General features: G+C 41.5%; 1 protein-coding gene across 4 annotated transcripts in view; it reads left to right on the top strand.

Annotated features, from left to right (window-relative positions):
- Positions 1-14897: 14897 nt before the first annotated feature.
- GPRIN3 (GPRIN family member 3) overlaps positions 14898-24560 on the top strand; it is a 74045-nt gene continuing 64382 nt past the window's right edge. The window contains exon 1 of one of the 4 annotated variants that reach the window (XM_057547185.1): positions 14898-15004. The gene's annotated coding sequence lies outside the window, so the exon portion shown is untranslated. Of the gene's footprint in view, positions 15005-15350; positions 15773-15990; positions 16031-24560 lie in introns of those variants that run through there. The other 3 variants (XM_057547184.1, XM_057547183.1, XM_057547186.1) reach the window with 3 other exon arrangements.

Genomic DNA, 24560 nt, shown 5'->3' with positions numbered 1-24560 from the left:
GACTTTTGAATCGCGTGGATGGAAATGCGATTTAAAAATTCAGACAGACCAAGCCTAAATTGTTGCTGACAGCTGAAGTCATGCTTATTCCTTTAAGAGGAAGCTGAAATGGAACATGACACTTTAAGTGTAATAATATCATAAGGATATTGACGTGTGATAGGTAAGCATATCATCTACTTTAAACTGGATGTGTTCTGTGTACCAGAAACCACCGTTATAAAAAGAGAAAAGGATGCACGACTGATATCACCACAGGTTCTGAGTATTCACTCAGAAGAGTTTGCCTACATGTCAAGTTTGTGGTTTTGATGGAGGAACCAATCCCACTCCTGGAGAAATTGAAAGAAAAAGGGAAGTACCATTATGATTATCTAGTACAATGATTTGTAGTATTTGACAGGTTTACAGACCCTTAGAAAATGTAATAAGAAATAGAGATGATTCCCCCTAAAAAAAAAAAAAACGTGTGTTTATACATACAAACAAAATCTTGCATGTAAATCCAGAGGATCAGAGATTCACTGAATCCTATCTGTGGATCCCCTGGAAGTCTGGGTACCAGAAGTTGAGAAACCCTGCCTAAAGTAAGTCTAATGCTTTTCATATTTATCTCAGATGATCCTCAGACAACAGATAACAACACTTGACAAAGGTCCTATTATCACCATTTTACAGAGATGAAAGAACTAAGGATCACAGAGGCTGAGCAATTTGCCCGAGATCCCAGGCTAGAAAGTGTCAAGGCTGAGTCTGTGAACACCTGCTACCTAGTAAGACGGAGCTCACGTGTGCCTTCTTGTTGTAGCGGCCTATCTGCAAATTGGGAGAAAGTAAATGAAATTTTTCTTTTATAAAACAACTTCTACGACACTCCAACTGAAGCTTTCCCCAGAGGGAAGTAAGTTCTTTGCTCTAAAATATTGAAAAAGTGTGATAGGGTGAAAACTTGCTCCCTACCTCCCCCAAAGATATTCACAGCCTAATCCCCAGAACCTGTGAATATGGTACCTTACGTGGCAAAAGGGATTTTGCAGATGTGATTAAATAAATGATTTTGTGATGGTGAGATTACCCTGGATTATGCTTGTAGGCCCAATAAAATCACAAGAGTCCTAATAAGGGACTCAGGCAGATCAGACAGAGGAGAAGAAACTGTGATGACTGAAGCAGAGGGTGGAGTGATTTGGCCACAAGCCAAGGAATGCCAGCAACCTCTGGAAGCTGGAAGAGACAAGAAACAGATTCTCCCCTAGAGCCTCCAGAAAGAACTAGCCCTGCCAATACCTTGATTTTAGCCCCATAAGTCTCATTTCAGAACTCTGACCTGCAGAACTAGAAGAGGATACATTTGTGTGGTTTTAAGCCACTAAATTTGTGTTCCTTTCTTACCATGGCTATTGGAAACCAGTACCAAAAGTAAAACCAAGCTGAGTTATATTAATTTCATTTTTTTTCCTGAGCTCCATAAGAGCAGGGAGTTTTCTATCTTAGCACCTAGAACAGTGCCAGAAACAGAGTATATGCTCAATAAGAACACAATGAAGCAATGAATGTTCATAGTGGTATCATGTATACTTTACAAAGATAGGAGAATTAAAAGTGAACCTAGAGGAACATTCCTACAGGGAGAAAAAAAAGCTTAAAAATACTGTTGGAAACTATAGTATAAAAATAACTATATCTTTGCCATGTGTTTACACCCAAAAGGTGCAGGTGCAAGAGAATTATTATATAAATTTTAAGGTGAATTGATTAATTATTCAGCCAAATTCCCTAATACACAAGTCCTTTTCTCACATAATCTTTTGTTATTTATGAATGAGGTGGTCCAAACGTCAGTTCTGCTTAGGAAATAATTATATTTTTCTTTTTCTGCACTCCTGTTCACTCTGGCTATTCTTGGAAGTGGGCAGGGAAAGAATTAGGGAATAATGAATCAGTTAGGAGTTGCTGTAGGGAGGAGGCTGAAGTTGATGATTCCTACAAGCCTTGAACTTCATGTCCTTACCTCTCAGCATCACTAAGACAAAAGGTGATTGTCCCCCTTCTCTTTAAAACAAAAGCCTTCAGATTGATCTTCTGTGGCCATTTTGCTTCTTTAAGGTTTTCCCTCCAAAGGGGGGCTGATTGGGGGGGGGGGGAGATAGAGGATAAAGAATGAAGAAAAGAAAATGAACTCAAATATCAAATTCGATAGATGCCTCTTTTCAAGCCCCACCTACTAAAAACTTCATTAGAGTCACTGGAATCGTAGCCATTAGAGGCAGCGTCATTAGACAGATAGTGTAGGTGTGAAAGATTTCCAAGGGCGGAAGAGAAGAGGATGGAAGAGAATAATTCCAGATCTTGTGGCTTAGCACAGTTAACTGTATTTTTTGTTTATACAAAGTACAGAGCAAATGTTCATAGTCGATGAGCCGTCTTCCACGTGCTTAGTTGGGGACGCAGGACTGCTCAAGGCCTTGGAGTCCTCCAGGAGACTGGAAATCAGAGAGAAGCGGGAAGCATGCAGAACATTTATGTGAGTAAGTCTGGGAGTCGTATACAGCATTTTTACCACCTCCCAGGGGTTAGAACTCTTTCATACGGCCACACACCCCTACCTGCAAGGAATTCTGGGAAATATAGTATGGCTCTGAATGAGAGAAAACAACTTTGGTAGAGATAAGTTTTCTATATAACTGGCCTCTGGCCACTTCTACCAACTCATTTACTGTACCCCAAACATTCTGGCCTCCTTGTTAATCTTTACACATACTAAGCCAAGGTCCCTGTCTCAGAACCTTTGTACAGGCTATTCCCAGTAACTGAAGTGCTGTTGCACTAGATATCCACACAGCTGGCCCTCTAACTCCATTCCACTCAAACCCACTCCTTCAGAGAGGACTTCCCTGACACCCACCCCCATCTAAAAATAGATGTCACTCTCTAGTCCCTCACCCTGATTTTTCCCTTTATGTCATTCATCACTATCTGACATTATAACATATATTTATTTGTTCATTCCATTTTTCCTGTTTTTCTCACTAGAATGTAGGCTCCTGAAAGTCAGAGACTTTTGTCTGTTTTGTTAGCTGCTGTATTTGCAGCACCTAGAACATTGCCCAATACATGATAAAACACTCAGGAAGCATTTTATTGAATGAACTGTGCTTCTTAATAAAGACTTCAAATATGTAATAGTGCAATGGCTCTATTTTCTAATGACCCATTTTGAGCACAGCCCAGGATATCCTCTCTCACAAATATCTCCTGTTCATTCCACTTGTACACAACCTATTTACGTCATTTTATAAAATTTAGAACATAATCTTATTTTAAATGACTGTAGAGATTTTAGTATTTGTTAGTTTTTAACTTTGAGTCGTTTTGTTGTTGAATTCATGATCAGAGAAGCCAGGCCTAATGGTAACATTATTGTTATAGGAAAAAAAGATCCATTTCACACTGACATACTTTATGATATAACTTCCAGGAAAGTCTTATAGAGAAATGTGGAGATTGCTTACAGTAAATGGATAATTAGAGAGACAAATTAATCCTGGAAATAACAAACAGAAATAATAACCCATTAGATGATTAGGAAAATCAAGTATTTTTCTTAACTGGAGAAGTTTTTTTTTTCCATTCATCTTTCATGTGCATAAAAGGTTTCCAGAAAATATGGTAACATTTGGAAAAATGTAAATCTTGTCAGAGACACCTTCAATCTATAAAAAGTAAAACATTATCTATGTATCTAGACTTTGTGGATCCCCTATGTACATGTATATATTTTCTGTGATACACACATATATTCATATACATCTGTATTTGTACATAAAGCATTTTCTTTCTCTCTCTTCATATATATATATATATATATATATATATATATCTTAATATTTAGCATGTTTAATAACCATGCCTCTCGGGGTAGGGAATCATGACTTTTAGAAATCCTGTTCCACCATGTTTTTGCACTTCATGGACTGATTAGATGTTTGGTTCTGCCTTCACCCATGCCAAAAGAGCAGGGTTAAGACACAGCAGCCAAACTGGATGTGAGTTTACAAAATGCATTTGTCCCATTTCTGTTTTGATACTCACCTAAAAATCAATCATGTCCTGACTACCACCTCGTGGTGAAGACCAGCCAAAGAAAACTGAGCCAACTGGATGTCATAATATTAATACAGTTATCAATGCATATGAGTCTATAAGACCATAAAAACCAAATATAGCTTAAATTTTTCTGGGATCTTGAGTAGGCATCAACCCCATTGACTCATCAATAATGTGTGCTGTAGTGATTTCAAGTTTCAGAAAGTAAAGTGAGATACCTGGTACAATTCTACCCTTGGGTGAAGGAAGAGGAAAGATAGGATATAAAGAACCACTTTTTCTTTGAGGTTCCAGGTTTTCCTACCATTCTAACAAATAAATCAGATTTTCCATTTTGTTCAAATTTGGAAAACACCATTTACATAGAATACAAGTTAAGTTGTATTCCTTGAGTTGTGCAATTTCATGATAACTAGATAAACTTAACCAATCTGGGGCAAACAGGATACATTCATCAATCTACAAACAATAGTCTTATGACATGAGTTTATTCACTCATTAATTCAGTTCTGATGACTGATGTAGTGGTGATGTTGAATGCCAAATCACTGTTTATTCTTGCCATGGTTTCACATCCATTACAGAAGACAAAATCAAGAACTATATCTTATTTTTCATTTATTTTTGGTTTATTTTTCTTTTGTGATATGATACTGCAAATTCCCAGCAGGAATCTTTATAGTTCTGCACTGAAAAATAATATTGCATCTAATTTATTGTAGCTGAGACCTGTCAAAAAGAAAGAGCAAGAGGCCATCTGGCTGGCTGGCTAATGATTGTAGAGAGGGTCTCTTGGGGAATCAGTACCTGTGTGAGGCTAACACAGGCCAGGGGTTTAGCTTTGCGGTTTGCTAAAATTAATTCTATCAGTTCATCCAAAGTGTGATCAAACTCTGGGGAAATTATTTGGACTGGAAAAACTGCAAACGAGAGTATCAGTTTATGTGCATGGTTGACATATTTGGCAGGGTAAGTATCATTGAGTAGGATAAAGCACTAAGGAAACTGCATTAGAGGTAAAATGGTTGTTTGTGTGCTCAGCCTTAGAATAATGGGAATTAAGAATTCACAAAAAATGGGGCTTCCCTGGTGGCGCAGTGGTTGAGAATCTGCCTGCCAATGCAGGGGACACGGGTTCGAGCCCTGGTCTGGGAAGATCCCACATGCCACGGAGCAACTGGGCCCGTGAGCCACAATTACTGAGCCTGCGCGTCTGGAGCCTGTGCTCCGCAACAAGAGAGGCTGCGATAGTGAGAGGCCCGCGCACCGTGATGAAGAGTGGCCCCCGCTTGCCGCAACTGGAGAAAGCCCTCGCACAGAAACGGAGACCCAACACAGCCAAAAATAAATAAATAAATAAATAAATAAATAAATAAAAGAACGTGAATTTCAAAAAAAAAAAAAAGAATTCACAAAAAGTATTCCATCAGTCTAAACTAGTTGTTAAAGTAATATTTTTAAACAGCTTTTTTGACATATAATTTACATGCCATACAATTCACCCTTTTAAAGTGTACAATTGAATGTTTTTAGTGTATTCACCCCTATCTGACTTTAGAACATTTCCATCACCTCAAAAAGAAATCCCATACCCATTGCCAGTCATTCCCCATTCTCTCCTCCCCTCAGCCCTACATCCCAAGGCAACAACTAATCTACTTTCTGTCTCTATTGATTTGCATATCCTGGACATTTTATATCAGTGGCATCCTACAATATGTGGTGTTTCATGGCTGGCTTCTTCACTTAGCATGTTTTCTAGGTTTATCCATGCTGTAACATGTATCAATACTTTGTTACGTTTTATTTCTGAATAAAATTATATTTTATGGATATACTGTAAATATAGAGTATATGTAAATATACATTTTATTTATCCATTCATCAGTTGATGGATATTCGGGTTAATACTATTTTTTGGCTACTATGAATAATGCTGCTATGAACACTTACATACAAGTTTTTGTGTGAATAGATGTTTTAATTTCTCTTGGGTATATACTTAGGATGGAATTGCTGGGTCATAGGATAACTATGTTTAACTTTTGGGGGACCTGACGAATTCTTTTCCAAAGGAGATGCACCATATTTAATTCCCATCAGCAATTATAAGCATTCCAATTTCTCCACATCCTCACCAGCACTTGTTATTTTCTATTGTTTGTTAGTAGACATCCTCATGAGTGTGAGGTAGTTAGTATCTCATTGTGGGTTTGATTCGCATTTCCCTAATGACTAATGATAGTGAACAACTTTTCATGTGCTTACTGACCATTTTATAGCTCCTTTGGAGAAATATCTGTTCAGATCCTTTGCCCACTTTTTAATTGGAGCATGTATGAATATTTCATTCATTTTATTGACAAGTAATATTATATTGTATGGATATACCACATTTTATGTATCCATTTATCAGTTGACAGACATTGTGGAATAATGTTTGTATTTTTATGGAGAATGTTGGTGATGTCAGCAGGATAGAGAACCAGGGAAATGTGTACTATGGAAATGAATTTGGTTTATAGGCCTAACTCAGAAAAAAGTAATAGTGCCTGGAAAGAACACAGCAAATTTATAACATACAGCCAACATCTTTAAGGTGGGGGGAAGGTAGAGTAGTCTTAGAAGTCTCTGCTCCCCTAAGAAGGTGGAATAGTCTTAGGCAAGGCAGCCAGTTTCTAGAGAGTGGTTATACCTACAGCCACGTGCTAGTTGCATTCTCTTTCCAGGAGGTCCATCCAATTTAGAGCTGAACTTTTCCCAATTACTGGAGAAAGTTGCACCAAGTACCATTAGCCCATTGCCCTTGGAGAAGAAGGACGGGCAAGGGAAAAGAAGGGTCAGGGTCTTAAACAAGCAGGCTGAAATGCCAGCAGATGAAGCATTACTGAGAAGTCAGGCAGAAGTGGGCCCATATGAACCAGGAGAACATGGTGGAGAACAGAGATGAAGGTTGATCATCATTGTAGACATGGTGGCCCAGGGCCCACCTCAGTCATTTCACGTTCAATGTGGAAATTTAGTGAGCTTATTTCCATATTCCACCAGCTGGAGGCTGAGAGTCTACTGCCCGTCTTTGTTAGACTTGGCTTTGGATCTGAAAACTTGAGTATATATGGCGAAAAGCCTGGGGTCTGTAGCAACATTGTGCAAGAGAAAGGCAGGGACTTCCAAGCCTCTGCAATCAAAAGATATATTCAGGGCTTCCCTGGTGGCGCAGTGGTTAAGAATCTGCCTGCCAATGCAGGGCACACGGGTTCGAGCCCTGGTCTGGGAAGACCCCACATGCCGCGGAGCAACTAGGCCCGTGAGCCACAACTACTGAGCCTGCGCGTCTGGAGCCTGTGCTCCGCAACAAGTGAGGCCGCGATAGTGAGAGGCCCGCGCACCGCGATGAAGAGTGGCCCCCGCTTGCCACAACTAGAGAAAGCCCTCGCACAGAAACGAAGACCCAACACAGCCAAAAATAAATTAATTAATTTAAAAAAAAAAAACATATATTCAACACTAGCTCATCTATCTGTCAGTCTGTCTATCAATCATCTATCAATTTTTCTCAGAAGAAAGTAGTATCTCCTCTTTTGAACCCTTTCTTCCAGCATTGGAACAAATTTCTGAACCTTTGGTCTAATACCAAAGCAAGTCATTGATTGTGTTCAGGTGTCATATTTTATGGGGAAAAACGGACCTTTAAACACCAGAATGCTCCCCAGTCTGTCAAGAGAACTCTGCTATGAGAGCCTTACTGAGGGAACAGCAGGTTTTTGTCTCTATCTCATGCTAACCCCGGGTCAAATGCTAAATGGTGGAATGTCATACCCTAATGCCTGTATCCTATGAATTGTATTGCTGTATTTCTCTCACCATCCCTCCCCAATACTATGTATTTATATTTACATATGTTAAATGGTCATATGAACTTTCAACTCACGCTACAGTTTTCTTTACATTAGTTGTATTCCAGTCCTTTTCCCGATGTTACACCTTGAACATGTTGAGTGAACTAATTCTGGAGATCCCTTGCTATTTTGGTCAATGGTATTTCTGATAGAGACTGGGGATACACCCTAATCAAACTGTCAATTATTTTATTCAATAGTTAACAAATACTGTTTTTTTGTATCAACTATGTGCTACGTACTACGCCAGGTGCCACTCGTAAACCAAGAAAAAAGTCCTGTCCTCGAAGAAATTACAGTCTAGGAGTTGTGGTAAAGAGGCAGACAAATAAATAGGCAATGTAATACCAAGTGATGAACAGGTAGGTGCTTTAAGAACACAGAGGAGAAGTACTTAACCCAATCCCAGAGTCTCAGATAATCTTTTTAGAGGAAATGGCTTTACCTAAGACTTGAAAGATATATAGACATTGGCCCAAAAAACGGGTGCGGGGAGGGGGGAGGGGCAGATCTGGGGCAGGAAATCATGCCAGAGGGAACGACCTACAAGAAAGCACTTCATACATTGAAGGGAATGTATCAAGTAGTCAGTCAGATTCTCTTTCTTGGGAAGCTTGAATGCAAGTTGTGCAGAGAAAAAGAAGAATTCAGAGAATAGTGGTGTAAACAGAGAAACAGAAAGAAAGACAGTTACAAGGTCCTTTGCAGGCTTCAGAAAAAGAAGCAACAGCAAATGGCTGCTTCTTAAGGAATAGTGTGACTAAGTCACCAGAGCTTCTTGTTGGACCATAAGCGCCGTTGCCAATCACTGCGTCCGCTGCTCTATTCTGAGGGACATACGAAGTCTTTCTGTGCAGCTGTTATAAGAGCCTATAAGAACTCTTCACTTGCAGGAGACAAACCCACCTTGAAAATGACTGAGCAGTGTAAAATTCAACGGTAGAACTTGAATTCAAGGATGGCTGAATGTAGAGGTTTAAATGATATCACCAGAAATAGATCTCTGTCTCTTTCTCTCCATCTCCCAGCCCTGCTTTCCTTTCTTCTGTCTTCATGTCTCCCTCATGCAAGCTTCTTCCAAGTGGTCCCCACTAGCAGCCTCAGTTTTACATTTTACTAGGCAGGAGAACCCGTCTTTCCCAAGAGTTCCAGCCATAGTTTGGGTCTTGCACATATCTGTGAACCGATCACTATGGCCAGGGACAGGTGGTCCTTCTATTTCTCTGTCCTAGGTCATATATGCACCCTGGGTCAAGGTCAGCTCCACCCAAGCACATGGACTGAGGTGTGGTTCCTCAGTGGATATTCCTCAGTGGAAGTTTAGAAGACAGAAGCAGCAGCTCTCTTCCATAAATGGGTCCCTGTGCGTCCTTCCCTCCCTGCATCTTTCAAACAAGTTCACAGTAGCTGATGTCAACTCAGCGTGTGTGTGTGTGTGTGTGTGTGTGTGTGTGTGTGTGTTTGTTTTCTTCTCCTCATAGCCTAAAAGTTCCTGGGAAAAATAATCACTTGAAAAAATGGTCCTGTGTGAAATAGAGTTTTTACGTGTGTGACATGCAATTTTTAAATGGAAGGTGATGGTTATCCTTAAGAGCATATGGCAAAAATGGCCAAGTACAAACCAAACACTGCCCCACTGCGGAGCCATGAAGATGGCGTCAGCACAACCACGGTTTTCAGAGCCTAAAGTAATTTAGGACTCTTCCTTTGTCTTAAAGTTAGCTGGATGTCTTTTGTCGTAAAAGGATAATTCCATCTCCTCTGACTTTAATTGAATAGAGTAATAAACTTTAAAATGCCTAGCGCAACAACTGAAGCAGAGTCAGTCCTTTTAAAAATTGAGCCGGCCTGAAATTCTACGAATGTTGACAATCAATAGGCAATGTGCCAAGTTTGACAACAGAAAATAATATAATACAAAGACTTGTCCTCATGGGACTCAGAGTTTCTTAAAGGAGAAAAACAAATAAAAACACAAATTCTGGTACAGTGCTTTAACCAGAGCAAAGATTGATACCCGGTGCAGACGTATCACAGAGGAAGAAGTAATTAAATATGGGGCTGGGTGGTCTGGGCAAGGGTTCCCGGAGGAGGGGACAGCTAAACTAGATTTTGCCAGAGGAACAGGAATTTGACAAGTGGCTCTGAGGAAAGGGTGTTTCGGGAGGTGGGTGAGGGGCGGGTACAAATCAAAACAAAGTCATGGTGCTGTGGGAAAACATACTCGTGTGCTTTACAAACTACTGGGGCAGGAATGGAAAATGTGAGCTCGGGGAGCAGCAAGAGAGACGCTGGTGTGACAAGCAGTGATCTGAGTCTCTTTTATCCAATCAACTGAACAAGCCTATCTTAAGACTATTGCAGATGGTGAGAATCTAAACCTTTGACAGTAGGGCACTGATTAAATATACAGTAGAATACTAAATATGACTATAAATGATGCTGCAGAGGCTATTTAGTATTAGAGGAGGGGAGGGAAGGAGGGGGAGGGGAGAAGGAAGGAAGGAAAGAAGGAAGGAAAGAAAGAAAAAGAAAGAAAGAAAGAAAGAGGAATGAAAGAAAGGAAGGAAGAAAGAAAGCAAAGAAGAAAGAGGAAGGAAGGAAGAAAGAAAGAAACGAAAGAAAGAGGAAAGAAAGAAAAAGAAAGGAAGAAAGAAAGGAAGGAAGGAAGAAAGGAAAAGAATAACAAGAAAGGTGGGGGGAGGGAATAGGGGCAAGAGAGAGAGAGCGAAAGGAGGAAAATAGGTAAGAGCCTGACTTATATGACTGGCCCTAGTTTTCCAGAAATCCAAAGGCAGTCCGGTAACATCAAAATGGACCTTACTGTGAGTCTTCAGTATTTCTATACTGATTCTCTGTGAAAGACACTACTAAGGGCTGATCCTAGAGCCTACGTTCCTTCTCTCTTAATAACAGAACCTTGGTTATGACTGGGGCACCAGGACAACCAGCCTAGAAAAATCAAAGCAAGCCTGTTCCTCCTGGCTAGGTGCTCACTTTCACCGCCTCCTTGGGTGATTTGGTGACTGAATTCTGGCCAATGACTTGGGAATAAGAGAATGGGTTCTGGAAAATATTTTTTTCTTCCATAAAAAGAAGAGGTTCCCTTTTCCACTGGAATTCTTTTCTTCCTATTATATAGGAGGGGAGAAAACCTTTTTCCTCTATCCTCCTAGGGTCTCTAATTGGGGCCCTGAAAATTAGACAGTCAAAATACAGATTAACAGGAGAAAAAGAAACAGAGTTTATTAATACATATGTACATCAGGCGTAGATGCAGAAGAAACTCAGTGATGAGTAACTCAAAGGGGTGGTTAGAACTTGGGCTTATATAGCATCTTCACAAAAACAGTAAATTTCTATAGAGATAACAAGACAAAGGAAAAAGGGGTTTAGGCTTTTAGGGGCAGCAAACTGTGGGAAGGCAAATATATAGGGGGAAACCTAATTAAAGATGAGTTATTTTAATCAGATTTGTTTGCAGCCTTATCTCGGGGCCAGCTTTCTGTTTTCTTCATGGCCTTAAAACTGCCCCGGGAGAGGGGATTTAGGGTAATCCTCACTTCTCAGAAGTTTCTGGTTTTAGTCAGATAAGGGAAACTCCAAGAAGGCTTCTATCTGCATCTGTGGATTCTCATTTTCCTCCAGCTCAAAACAATCCTTATGCCAAAAGTGGCATATTTTGCGGTGGCATATTTGAATCCCCTACACTGTCTTGAATGTGGTTTGTAAGGATATGATTTTTAAACCAATGGCAGCCATTTTGTGACCATGCAGCGATATAATCGATTTAGAGTCCAGCACTGGGCAGAATGCATGGATATTAAACAAAACAAAACAAAAAGAAGTTATAGTCACTGAGCCCAAAAAGTGTAATACAAAGTGTCAAGACACACGTATGAATGAACCAGAGAACAATTACGAAACAACTTACAGTATTACTCAGTGCCAACTAATGCAGGAGTGACGGCAGCCCTCCAGAATCTACCATTGCTAACGCATCCCGCCAGTGCCTCTTGCCAATCCAGCTAAACTGATGAAGCTTTTAGGAAAGGTGTGACATTTAGAGAAGATTCTCATCTTTTTAAAATACTGTGCTGCCCCTGTCTAAACAGCCCTAAGAGCTTTCACTCAGAAAGGAAATAGACTATCAGAAAAGCATTTGGCTGGACATGGGGCTTCAGTCCTGGTAAAGGAACTGAACAGCTGTGGAACCTAACAAAGTTTATTTAAACATCTGGGATTTGATTCCTGGTTTATACATTGGGGATAATGATTCATTCAACTTACTGAGCCCTTACTAAATGGTGCGTACTGTTTTAGGTGACAGGGATTTAGCAGAGAACAAAAGACACAAAGTCCCTGCCCTCATAGACAGTAGACGTACAATAAACAAATAAATACAGAATGCAGTAGGAAGTCTGATGGAAAAACATAAAGCAGGGTAAGGAGAATAGGAAGAATGACAGGTAAGTGGGGAGGGAGCTGCTATTTTATATAGAGTGGCTGGGAACGCCTCTTTGATAAGAAGCTTGCATTTCCTTCCCCATGCGATGTGAGGGGCGTGTGTGTTCGTGTGTTTGTGAGCATATTGGCCTGCTTCTCTGGGGGCAGAGGGAAGGAACTCAAATAACTGAAAATATGTAAAAAGCACTTGGTAAATTACTCGGCACTATGTGAACATAAGGTATTATTATTGTTGTTATTATTTCAGGTTAAGTCTAAACTCTGTAATTTGGCATTTAAGAGCCTTCACAACACAATTCTCTAACCTACCTTTCCAGTTTTATTTCCACTCCCCTATATAAACCTAACTTCCAAATAAAATTTTCACTTTACCTGATTCACTTGGCAATTAACCAAGTACCATCTCACGTTGCTTCTCCTCTTTCCTCTGTTTAAATCCTTTATTATTTTCATTTTCCATAAATTCTGTGTTCCTAATGAAATGTTAAACTTGTGCATGTCAGAGTCTTTCTATAAATTCCTTGAGGCGTTCAATAATATGATTTGGCTTTGTTTCACATACTGGTTTAATGTTTATCATCACTCCGATAATTATTACTCTTTGGAATTTGGTGTTGTACTCAATTTTGTATGAGTTTTGAATTGCCTTATTCATCATAGAACAATGTACCTTTGAGAAGCAGAATTTTTTAAAAAAATTCTGTATTGCTAAAGTGAGCCTATACCTGTGGTTAGGACGTCCCCTAAGGATTACCTCAGTGCCATTCAGACCAATAAGTATCTCCTAATTTTATGTGTCCACTTCATGACCACAATCCTAGGCATCCTCTTGGCTTTTTCATGGCCTCGGGGTATTTCTCGCCACTATACATTTGTTATTGTCTCTTGAATGACTTTCAAGTGAATATTTCCATTGAAAGAACTTCCCAGCAGTCTGAGAAATCAAGCAGAAGAGGAGGATGAGTAAAATACAGTAGAAACTATAGGATAAGCACTAAGTGAAGTTTTGGTAGATATAATGACCCTCACAAAGTACCTACATCCTAATCCCTGGGACCTATGAATATGTTACCTTGCATCGCAAAAGAGCCTTTGCAGATGTGAATAAATTAAGGCTTTTGAGCTGGGGATGTTATTCTGGGTTATCTGGGTTGAACCAACATAATCACAAGAGTCTTTATAAGAGGGATGCAGGAGGGTCAGAGTCAGAGTAGAGGATAGAAACAGAAGTCTGAGTGATGTGCTCACAAGCCAAGGAATGTAGGCTGCCTCTAGAGGCTGGGAAAGAAGACCAAGGAACAGATTCTCCCCTCAGAGCCTTCAGAAGGAATGCATAGCCCTAATGACCCTTTGATTTTAGCCCTGTAAAACCTATTTTCAGGTTTTGGACCTCAAAAACTATAAAATAGTAAATTTGTGTTGTATGAAGCCACTAAATTTGTGGTAATTTGTTACAGCAGCAGTAGGAAACTAATACAGTGGTATAATAAAAAAAGAAGTCCTGAGCTAGGGATCTGTCACAATCTAGTCCCCACCACATGTTTATTAATTGTGTAATATCAGGAAAATCACTCTACCTCAGCTTCCTTTCCTGTAAAGTAAAATTATACCTGCCTTACAGCGTCATTATGAAGACAGATAAAATTATTCATGTGAGCACAGTGCAAAGTGTTTTGTGTTATACAAATGTTAGGTGTAAAACTTTGACTTCATGTTTTCTAAACAAGGGCGAGGACTGGAATGAAGACGTCCATCCTTGAATGTTACATCATAACCACCCTCAGTAACCGACGTGTTATTTTAGCAGTGGTAGAAGTGGCCACCTGGCACCCTGGTCACAAACCTCCCTCCGTTAACCCAGTTGAACACGGCTAATGGACTGCAACATTCTTTGCCCAAAAGCCAAGACACGGCCTTAGAATCCTTCTTAACCCACCTTTAGGAAGTTGCTGTCAATCACCTAGAGCTGCCGTGAAGGAAGAAACTTATTAAAATCCCTGACCTAGTGGTTTAGAAAGTTTTGTCCCTTGGCCGGCATCACGGGCACCCCCTGTGCGCTTGTTAGTAATGCAGACCCTCAGGCCCACTCTGGGCATACGGAATCGGAATCTACATTTTAACAAGATCCCCAGGTGATTCCCATGGGAGAGAGGATATATTTTGCAGCGTTTTGAATCCCAACTGTGCAGGTCACTACTGTGTGACCTCAAGCGAAGTGTCTGAATCATCAAAGCCTCCGTTTTCTCATCAATAAGGTGGAGAATAACACCCACCTCACTGGGTCGTTATGAGAATTACAGAGGCTGCATATAAGGCATTTCGCACAGCGCCTGCCAGCAAATCCTGAGTGAATAGGATTCCTTTTCATTGAATCATTTGCACCATCTACAGCCGCTAGCCATACTACACATCCATTCAGTGTTGCTGGAGCCGCTTTGAGTGGACACTTTCCAAAGCCATCCACGCCCAGGAGAGCGCAGTGGGGCGGGGAGACAGGAGCCCTAGCAACAATGCCATCTCCAAACACGCAGGTACCGTACATGTTGCAACACCCAGGAAACGCTGGGTGGTCTCCCTGCTTTCAGAGCTCCTCGGCGCGTGGCTTTATGAGAAACCGTCTGCTGGCGTCTAGACACAGCATGGAGTCTGGGGACCTGCGGGAGGGAGCAAGAGCCAGAATCCCTGCTGAGTCGCTCTCGGCCCCAAGCCCTCTACCGTAATCCTTAACTTTCCATCTGCTGCCGGTCTGCCTGCAGGGGCTCCGCAGCCCGCCAGCCCGTGCCCGGCTGCCCCCCAGCCCGCCGTGGCAGCCGCCGCAAGCCCCTCCCCAGGCACGAGCGGGCTGGGCGGGGCCGCGGCGGGGGCGGAGCTCGGCGGCCTGCTGCTCCCGGAGCTGCTGCCGGTGGTGCCGCCGCCGCCGCCGCACCGGCCCCCCTTCCCCGGAGGCTAGGGCGGAGCAGCGCCGCCGGCGAGGACAGATGGCCGCAGCCCGGGCCTGACGGGTGAGCAGTCGAGCACGTGAACGCTTGGCTCAGTGCCCGGCGGCGGCGGCGGCCCCGCGGTGCCCCCCGGCGTCTCCGCCCGGCCCCTGCGCGCCGCCTCTGCGCTTTGCGTAGTAATTGCAGTTCCTGCTAGCGGCCCGCTCGCTCCCGGAACGCGTGTGAGGAGGACCGCCGCTGCCGAGCCCGCCCGAGCCATCGGCGTGGCGCCGGGAGCCGCTGCTCGGGATATGCGACGGGAGGCCGTCGGCACAGCGCAGGCAGCGGCCCCGCCGCGCCGGGAGAGCCGGGCGACAGCAGGTAGGCGACCGGCGGCCGCGGCAGGAGCCGGCCCCCCGAGCCACCTCTGCCCGGCTAGGGTCCAGCCCTAGGGGACCGGAGCTTTGCGGGGTGCTCAGTGCTGGTGGGGAGTGGATTCGGTCCCACATTTTGCCAGGTGGTCCTTTTTGCCTGTTGCTCTCGTCCCCGTCCCAGCCTGAGCTGCAGGAGGGGCCGTCTTTCTCGCGGGTGATGAATTTCTCGGCAAGGTCATTGCTCCCTTAGGCTCTGGCTTGGAAGGTAAAAGAGAGAAGACGCCTGCTGTTCTTGTGCTTGGGAGAAGTATTTATAATCAATCAGGTCTGCACACTGTGAATATCCAGATAGGAGTGTGTGTGTGTGTGTGTGTGTGTGTGTGTGCGCGCGTGTGCGCGCGTGTTTGGCAATACTACACAGGCATTTTTCTCATTTTCCTACGCTTATTCCCTTTAAGGGAAACATACTATCGTTATATATAATGTACATGCGTTTGTGTGCATGTGTATCCACACATTTACACATATACAGTTTTTTTGAGATAGGCGGAGAGAGAAGGGCGGGCAGAGGTTGATAAAGGGAAATCATTGCAGAGACCTGTTTAGTATCTAGAGGTGAACTTTGGAACCACACTGAGTAAGGGTAGAGACTAGAGGCTATAAACAGTTCTTCGGAGATGGATTTTAGAAAAGAAATCACTGAAGAACACTGTCAGCCAATACACAGACAGATCCTTATGCCAACCAGGCAGATCTACAAGATACAGGCAAAATTTCAGACGCAACAATGGACAGTGAAGAGGGGGGCGGAGAGGAATTTAAACACTGGAAAGTGCATTTTGGGTGGTGGGAAGGCAGCAAAGCCCCAAAAGGGTGCAAGGGCTTTTCGGAGGGGCATTGGGAGAAATCTTGGCTTGGGGTGTAGGTAGTTCAAGGTTAAGAGGATGTGAAGGTCCAGAAAGCAGCACAGGTGGTGGGAAAAAGGCAATGGTTTGGAGGAGGAGGGGAGAAACGAAGCTCTGAAAGTCACCAAGAAGCAACCACCTTTTATTAAGGTATCCTCTTCTTCCTGTTAAGGCAAATACCTTGGATATGCTCCATGTCAATATTTTTCCTAACACATTTGTTAAAGATCCATTGGACCATGTTTTCATTTTGTTTTTTGCAAAGAATCTGGGTCATGGTGGGACTGGGAGGAACTGAAGTGTTTACAGCACCAGCAAGATTTGGAGAGAGAGTTGATTAAGGCTTTAGCTTCATGAAATATTTACACATCTCCTGCGTGGGCTTTTGTTTGCTCTTGCTGGTACAGCTGCATATTTTACTTTGATAATGCTTTGAATGTACGTCTCCAGAATCTGCTTATTTTCCAGTTATAAACTATTCTTTCTCTTCCATTGTGTTCACCATTGGCCTGCCCTGAGTAACAACTGTGGGAACAAAGATACATGAGTCACAGCTTAAAGAAGAAAATCTTCTCTGTTGTTATCTGGGAATGGCAGGAATTTATATTAGAGAATATTCTTTTGAAATAGGATCACGAAGAACATTTTTCAAGCTTTTTGGTGCGTTTAGTGGAGGGGAGAGGTTGTTGATTCATAAACAGAAAAAAAAAGTAGTAATTGCCATGGCAAGCCTAGATGTTATATCATTGGAATTTATTTTGAAAACAGTGCAGAGGAACTCATGGAGATCCTTGTAAAGTGTGTTTTGGTGCGGTGAGGCTTCGCGCAATCACTCATTAGACTTTTATGAAAATGATGAGGGCAAAATTGCCAGTGTATAGCTTCATATTGGAAACAGAGGACTGAGGCATGATGTGAATCAGAAGCGCCTTAATTGGAGGGCAGGGTGGGTTCCAACAAGCAGTTTTAAAACCTGGGTGTTTTTTTAAAATTGCCTTAAAACAAATACACTTGCCCAATACACTTAATTATTTGTCCTTTCAACCTATCCTTGGTTGTGCCCTAAATGAACTTGAAAGAATGTATTAGACACAGCTATCCTTCACTGTATGAATTTCCAGTCACAAAATCTGCAGCTTTCAAGGAAGCACTAAAATATTGATCATAGAATCACAAAATCATGAAAGGTTGGCCTCGGAGGGTCAGGACACACAATTCCAGTCCCAGATCACACTCGAACTTTTTCAGTGACATCTCTTTATGCACTCTCTTATTGATTCCTTTATGCCTTCTACATATTTTTATCCTGAACTCAACGTGGTCCTAGATTGTGGAATAGAAGAGTCTCGGCCTGCAAGACTTGGGAGGGAGGGAGGAACAGCTACTTGAGTGCTCGGACGGGGAGAGCACAGGGTGCTATGGCAGCCAGGGTGTGGAGGGGAAGAGGAACAGTCCCAGGGACCTGAAGGATGAGGGGCTAGCCTGGCGAAGACGAGAGAGAAGGGCACTCCTGGTATAGGGACCAAAATATACAGAGGCCCAGGAAGAACAAGTAGCTCTAGGTGGTTGAAAAACTGTGAGGATAGAAAGATAGAAAGATGGAAAGATGGGGATGGAGAAGGAAGTGGATCCATCCTCAAACTGAAATCCAGAAGAGCTGCTAACTCATCTGGCCAGGAGACCATTTGATCCAGACACGTGAGGTAAATACATTCATGTTGAGGCTCTGTGTTGTTCATATTACCCAAGTTTATCTCTTTCAACTATCTAGAAACCATATTTACCTTAATTTACAATAGCCTGGTTAAAAGGGAGATATGTCCTTGAGGAAGTCAGAATTCTCTGTGCCTCAATTTCTTCATCCAGGAAATGTCTACCACCTACTGTGCATATTGTGAAAATAAAAGAGAATGAGGGAATGGAGATTTGAGTTTTATAGAAATGCAGGGAATCTTTATGACAGCATTGCTCAGGGCAAAAGAATGGAAAATACTTGTATATTCCAAGCATTTAATTGTCCCAGATGACTCCAAAAGGCAAAAAAAAAAAAAAAAAAAAGGAACTCAGGAAAAGCCCAAAGGCCACAGATAATTATACAATTATTTAAAGTGAAGGAAATTACATACAGCAATCCCAGAGTAATCAATAAGTGCCCTACTAGAACTGGTCACAACTGGTTGTGAAGTCAGTTTACTGGGTCTGATAGCACTTTTATTTTTGAAAAACAAAATAGAGTAAAACAGAATAGGCGGGTAAATAAGTATTGTTCTTGGAACTTTTAAATAGATATCTATATGTATATACACATCAGACTATGATAAAACGTATATCTTATTATGCATCGTTTCAGAAGGTCCAAAAGCTACTGCTTTAAGTGATACAAAGAAGAGATGCTTCCAGTTTGCAAGAACCCGAGAGTCAACTAGAGATCTACTACACAAGCATTTATGCCATATTCTGAATAACAAACTGGTCTTGAGAAAGGCAAGGCATCATAATTTACCAGTAAATTCATGGCAGTAAAGTCAGAAGAGAGGGAGATCCTTGGGGACTGAATTAGTCTAGAAAAAGTTCAGAATGGAGGTGGAACTTGAGGTAGTTTATGAAAGATGGATGGATCTGGGTGGGCAGTGAGCAAGGGGTGGTGATATAGGAGGAGGAAGTAAAGAAGGAGGTGGGGTAATGTGAGGTTTATTTAAGAGTCACTTAGAAAAGAAAAAAATGAATATTGAGTTGGGAGGGAGAGAATTACAGCAGAATTTCTGTTTAGACTAAAATATGACTCAAAAATCACTTATTTCTATAATTTATTTATTTATTTTCTATCTAAGATTTCTTTTCCTAATCCTGGTACTTTAGGAAAATCTAGACAGAAGGGCCATCATGTCAGTCATTAATCTCTTATTTCCTGCCATCTTTTTCTTTCTTTTGCAATCATTTAATGGCTAAGGCTTGTTTCAAATGAACTTAATGGTTGAATTATTGAAGTTATGTGACACACCACATTGTAGCATGATTATTTCATTTCTCAGAACACAGGTATAGTCATTGGCACAGAGGGTCAAGGGTGATCAAGTGATTGTCATGAATAGAGCAGACCCTTCTTTCGTTTTCAACAAGTCTTCTTTCTTGAGTGCCTTGTAGGTGTAACGCCCCGTGCTAGGCACTGGCAGCTCTGTGAAGATGAATCAGACCACTTGGTACTCAGAATCCCAAAAGGAAGGGCAGAAACTGCCAGATTTTCTCTTTCAGTTGCTCTCTGACTTGTCCATCATTTTAGCTAAATATGTAAATATGTTTACAGGCATTTTGAGAAATTAACATCAGAATGTTTTGCTATAGCTAAATAGTTATTTTGAGGAGGTAAAATCAGAGAAAACAGTCATTCCTTGTGTTTCTGAAAACTTTTGGTGGGCTACTCTCAGCTCTTGCTGTCTTTCCTAAGCAGTAAAACAATCTCATGATATTGATATCCTCTTGAAGAAAGCTGTACCTTTAACCAGGAGAACCACTGCCAGTTAAAATAGAGACTCATGCGCTTCAATTGATTGATTTGAAAGGCAGTCAAATATGGAAATTCACTTTTTTATAAAGATGTCCTGGACTCCTCTTTCATCTTTCTCCACATCAGAATGTTTAGACTAGTGATAATCTAACTTTTTTGCATGAGTCAAGTCTGGAATAATAAAAACATTTAGAGGCTGCATTTGAATTGAAAAGGCATTTGTTGAATTTCATGGGGGAAGATGTATATACATATATATACATACTCTTACAATTCAGATTACTGTCTTGAATGCCGGTGAGAAAAATTTTCACAGCTTTTTATCTGGTCATGTTAGAGTTGGCAGTACAGTAGCAACTTTCTAATTTTTCATGTCTGTAATTAGACTGTCAGCTTTACTTTGAAGCTAGCAGCGTAACTGAGGGCCCGAATTATTATTTTCAGTCAGTAGTAACTGACCCTTAGCTGGAGGGTTAAATGCTATGACCTATGGAATCTGAATCCAAGTCTGTAGGTAGGGCTTAGAAATCTGTATTCTGTAATGGTCCCCAAAGGATGTCCATAGCCAGACTTGGACACCCCTGTTTAGTCCTGCCTTTATATACAAGGAAGTAGACAGATTACAGGTGAGTCCCAGACAAGTTAATAAATTGTCCTAAATCACTCTTAGAACTGGGGCAAATTAGACCTCCGCTTTCTAATTCTCCACTGATTCTCCTTAAGGGGAGGAGGAACAGGACCTGAAGTGAGGGTCTGAGGGCTCCTCAGTGGTAGGGGGAGGGAAATCAAATTACTCCTGCAGCCCTTCCTTCCAAATTGCGAGTCAATGCAGTGATCTCTGTCTCAAGGGTCTGATGGGGCAGAAAAATTGTGGGGATCAGCTGTGTGATCTGAGGCCAGGTGCTTTCTTGGCCTTACACACCAGATTCAATTTTAAAATGTTAATTCTTGGGTCTCCTAAACCCAGTGGGTACCCAAGCCATCCCTAGGAAGACTGCTTTAGTCAGTAGTCACAGCCTGTGATACTGGCAGAAGCAAGCAATCCCTGAAAAAAAACTCAAGGCCAGAGAGTAAAAATCCACAAAGTCACAAGCACCTCTAGGGACCTCAGGACTGTTGCTAATTCAGTAACAGACAGCTGGGCAGAGAGCTCCAGAGCTCCTTAAAAAATCTAATTGGACCTACTAATTTTCTGGAGGCAAAGGAAGTTGCAGAGAATCCTTTTTTTTAAAGCCTGAATTGCAAATGGTCCAACAAAGTGAGAGATCTACTTTAGGGGGAATACTCAAGATGTTTTATGTGGACAGATTCTTGATTGTTTTTTCAGGATATTGACTTCTAAATAGACTCAAATTAAACTAACCATATTGTATCTATGGGAGACTCTTTCTTTATAACGTAAAACTTTGGGTAAATGAAATGCTTGAGGGTGTTAAATGTTTGTGTTCAGTATATTTTCTGAGGAATCAGAGAACTTTTTGTTTCAATTCTTGTTGACAATTTTTCTAAAATCTAATACCCTGTGCCTGTATGTCTGCCTTAATAAGGACAATATGGCAAATGTCAGGATTCAGAATTTTGCATCGCATCTGGGTATTTGTTCTGAATTACACCTGTGTAGGACAGGGCTGCCGAATATAATATAGAATTTTTAAACTGCTTTTCTTTTTTTTTTCACTCTGATGTGAATGTGCCTTCTCATGATATACTTTTAAAAGATTTTGTTATTGTTCAAAAATGCAAAAGATATTTGATTCATTGTGGGTTCCACTTTGTTGGACTTTGGTCTTTGCCTTTGCCATTACATCATTTTGGAATGCTTATTTCTTCATCTGAAATTAGTTTCTCAATCCCCTCAAAACATGGTTTAAAGCTCAATTATTTCAGCAAACTCTCCATGCTTCTTTAGACCTGTTTCTAACTACTATTTTATATAGCATGAATTTTTTTTTAATATTTATTTATTTATTTGGTTGCACCAGGTCTAAGTTGAGGCAGGCAGCCTCCTTAGTTGTGGCTCACCCGCTCCTTAGTTGCAGCACGCAGACTCCTAGTTGAGGCAGGCAGGCTCCTCAGCCGAGGCTCCCAGGCTCCCCAGTTGCGGCATGTGAACTCCTAGCTGTGGCATGCGTGTGGGATTTAGTTCCCTGACCAGGGATCGAACCCAGGCTCCCTTCATTGGGAGCACAGAGTCTTATCCACTGCGCCACCAGGGAAGTCCCCATGGCATGAATGTTTAATTTATCCTTACTTGTGTTGTTCTCTAAGCATGCCTTTCCTTGAATCCTACAAATTATTTCTCCTTGAAATATGCAGGCAAAACTGAAGTGACTAGAATTTTAATGCTAATGAGAATTTTAACCAGAGCTAAGGTTAATAAATAGATGTACATTTCCCCCCTGCATCCTTGAATATGTAAAAATTGCTTATGGCAAATGGGTGTGGAGGATTGGTTTTGTTTTTCACGTTGAACAAGTTCTGAAAGCAGTCAGAGAGCAGAAATCTGTCAATGTCAAGGTCAGGGGCTAAGCTCTGACTGAGTGAAAATGGCTATGCCTTCTCCTTTCACGTGGGGGATGATTTCTTGTCTACATATGTAGATTCTCAGAACGAAAGAATCCTTTGCCATGAGCATCTGAGGGATCTGCTGCACTTCACTTAAACTGCCCAGACAGGTGTGAGGATGTATGTTACAGATCAGACATTGAAAACTGGCAGTCTGTGGGCCCAGCAGGACGATCATGTTCTACTTGGCCTGCAGGTATTTCTTTTTAATTAGGCCAGTATTTAAAAATCAGAAGATCTATTATAAAAATGAAACACCAACCCACATTCTCTAAGCTGGAGTTGAATAACAGTATGTGCTACCTCTTTATTACACTTCAGACCCCACTACTCCCTATTGTCTCCCTGACATTGAGACTTCATATAAGTCCCTTGTAATCAACAGCTTCCCTTAATTGTGTGAGCTACCTAGAAGCCGTAGATACTGAGTTCACAAAGCCTGGACGAGATGTTTTCTAAGTACCACTGAGCTCTCCAGTGCTGTGAGTGTGCTCATGAAACTGATGGGACTCTACACAGTAGAGAGGCCACTGTGCTGAATGTAGTTAAGCCCCGTAAACTATAGCGAGAGTCTAAACAGTTTTCATCATCAGAATATGTAGATTCTGTGAAAGGGTAATGAATACAAACTGAGTTGACCTGGTCTGTTAAGAGAATAGTGGAAATTTTTGTTTGCTTGCTTTTTACTCTACCACGTGTTGCAAAAAGCAAAACAAACAAAAAGTTTGATCAATTATTTATTCTTTAACATGACCAATGATTACAGTTTTACATTGGATTGCTTATTTTTTTTTTTTTGCTTTTTTTTAAATTGAGGTATAGTTGATTTACAATATAGTGTTAGTTTCAGGTGTACAGTAAAGTGATTCAGTTATATATATATGTGTGTGTGTGTATATATATGTATATATATATATTCCTTTTCAGATTCTTTTTGCTTATAAGTTATTGCAAAATATTCAGTATAGTTCCCTGTGCTCTACAGTAGGTCCTTGTTGTTTAGCTTTATATATTTTTAAATGCACCATATCTTTGTTTTACGTACAACTCTTTCCATAGACACGACACATGCATAGCCTCCTGAAAGCCCAAAGCATATCTCGAGCTTTCAGTAGATGGTACATTCTGTTTGGTAGGCAGGGCAGTTGAGAATAAACCGTCAGGGGTGGTATCGACTCGTATCCCAGTTTGTAGCTGTGGTCTGCACACCTGAGGAAGGGTCACCTAACGATGGTAGTTGGCTGTGCTTCCAACCCGTGACTGCAGCTGCCCAGATCCCTGTGCAGTCTGGCTACTTGATTGTGTGGAACTGCTCTGTTCATGTGTCTGAAAATGAGGTGACTCTGTCAGGGTTGATTTACTCGTGTTGTAAATAAAAACAAAGGCCCTTTGGAGACAACAAGATGGAAAACGCAGGCAGATCCCTAAAGTAGAGAAAGCTCTTCCCAGCTCTGACATCTCTCCTACTTTCTCAACTCCCGCTGCCACTCTCCTTCCTCGTGCACACTTCATGCCTGCCACCTCCACATCGTGCCTCCCACTTTACTTCTAAAAACGTCGTCGCACCTAATTATTAAGCCCAAAGTATCAGTGCTTCAGCAGCTTCACTCCAAGAAGACAGTGCTGAGAATAGTATCAATGGAAGCCAGCGGAGGACACGGTGCTACATCGATTCCGTGCTTTCTTGGGACAGAGTGTATTTCCTTCTAGAATAATGTCCAAATCTTTAAGTAGTAGGCATCACCTGAAGTGTACTGATAATATATACAAAACCAGAGGTGTTCAAATTCTTTAGGGATAAAGTTATTTTTTTCTTAGTG

Source organism: Balaenoptera acutorostrata, chromosome 5 (assembly GCF_949987535.1).
Source record: "Balaenoptera acutorostrata chromosome 5, mBalAcu1.1, whole genome shotgun sequence".
Taxonomy (NCBI): domain Eukaryota; kingdom Metazoa; phylum Chordata; class Mammalia; order Artiodactyla; family Balaenopteridae; genus Balaenoptera; species Balaenoptera acutorostrata.
This window is presented reverse-complemented; position numbering and strand designations above follow the sequence as displayed.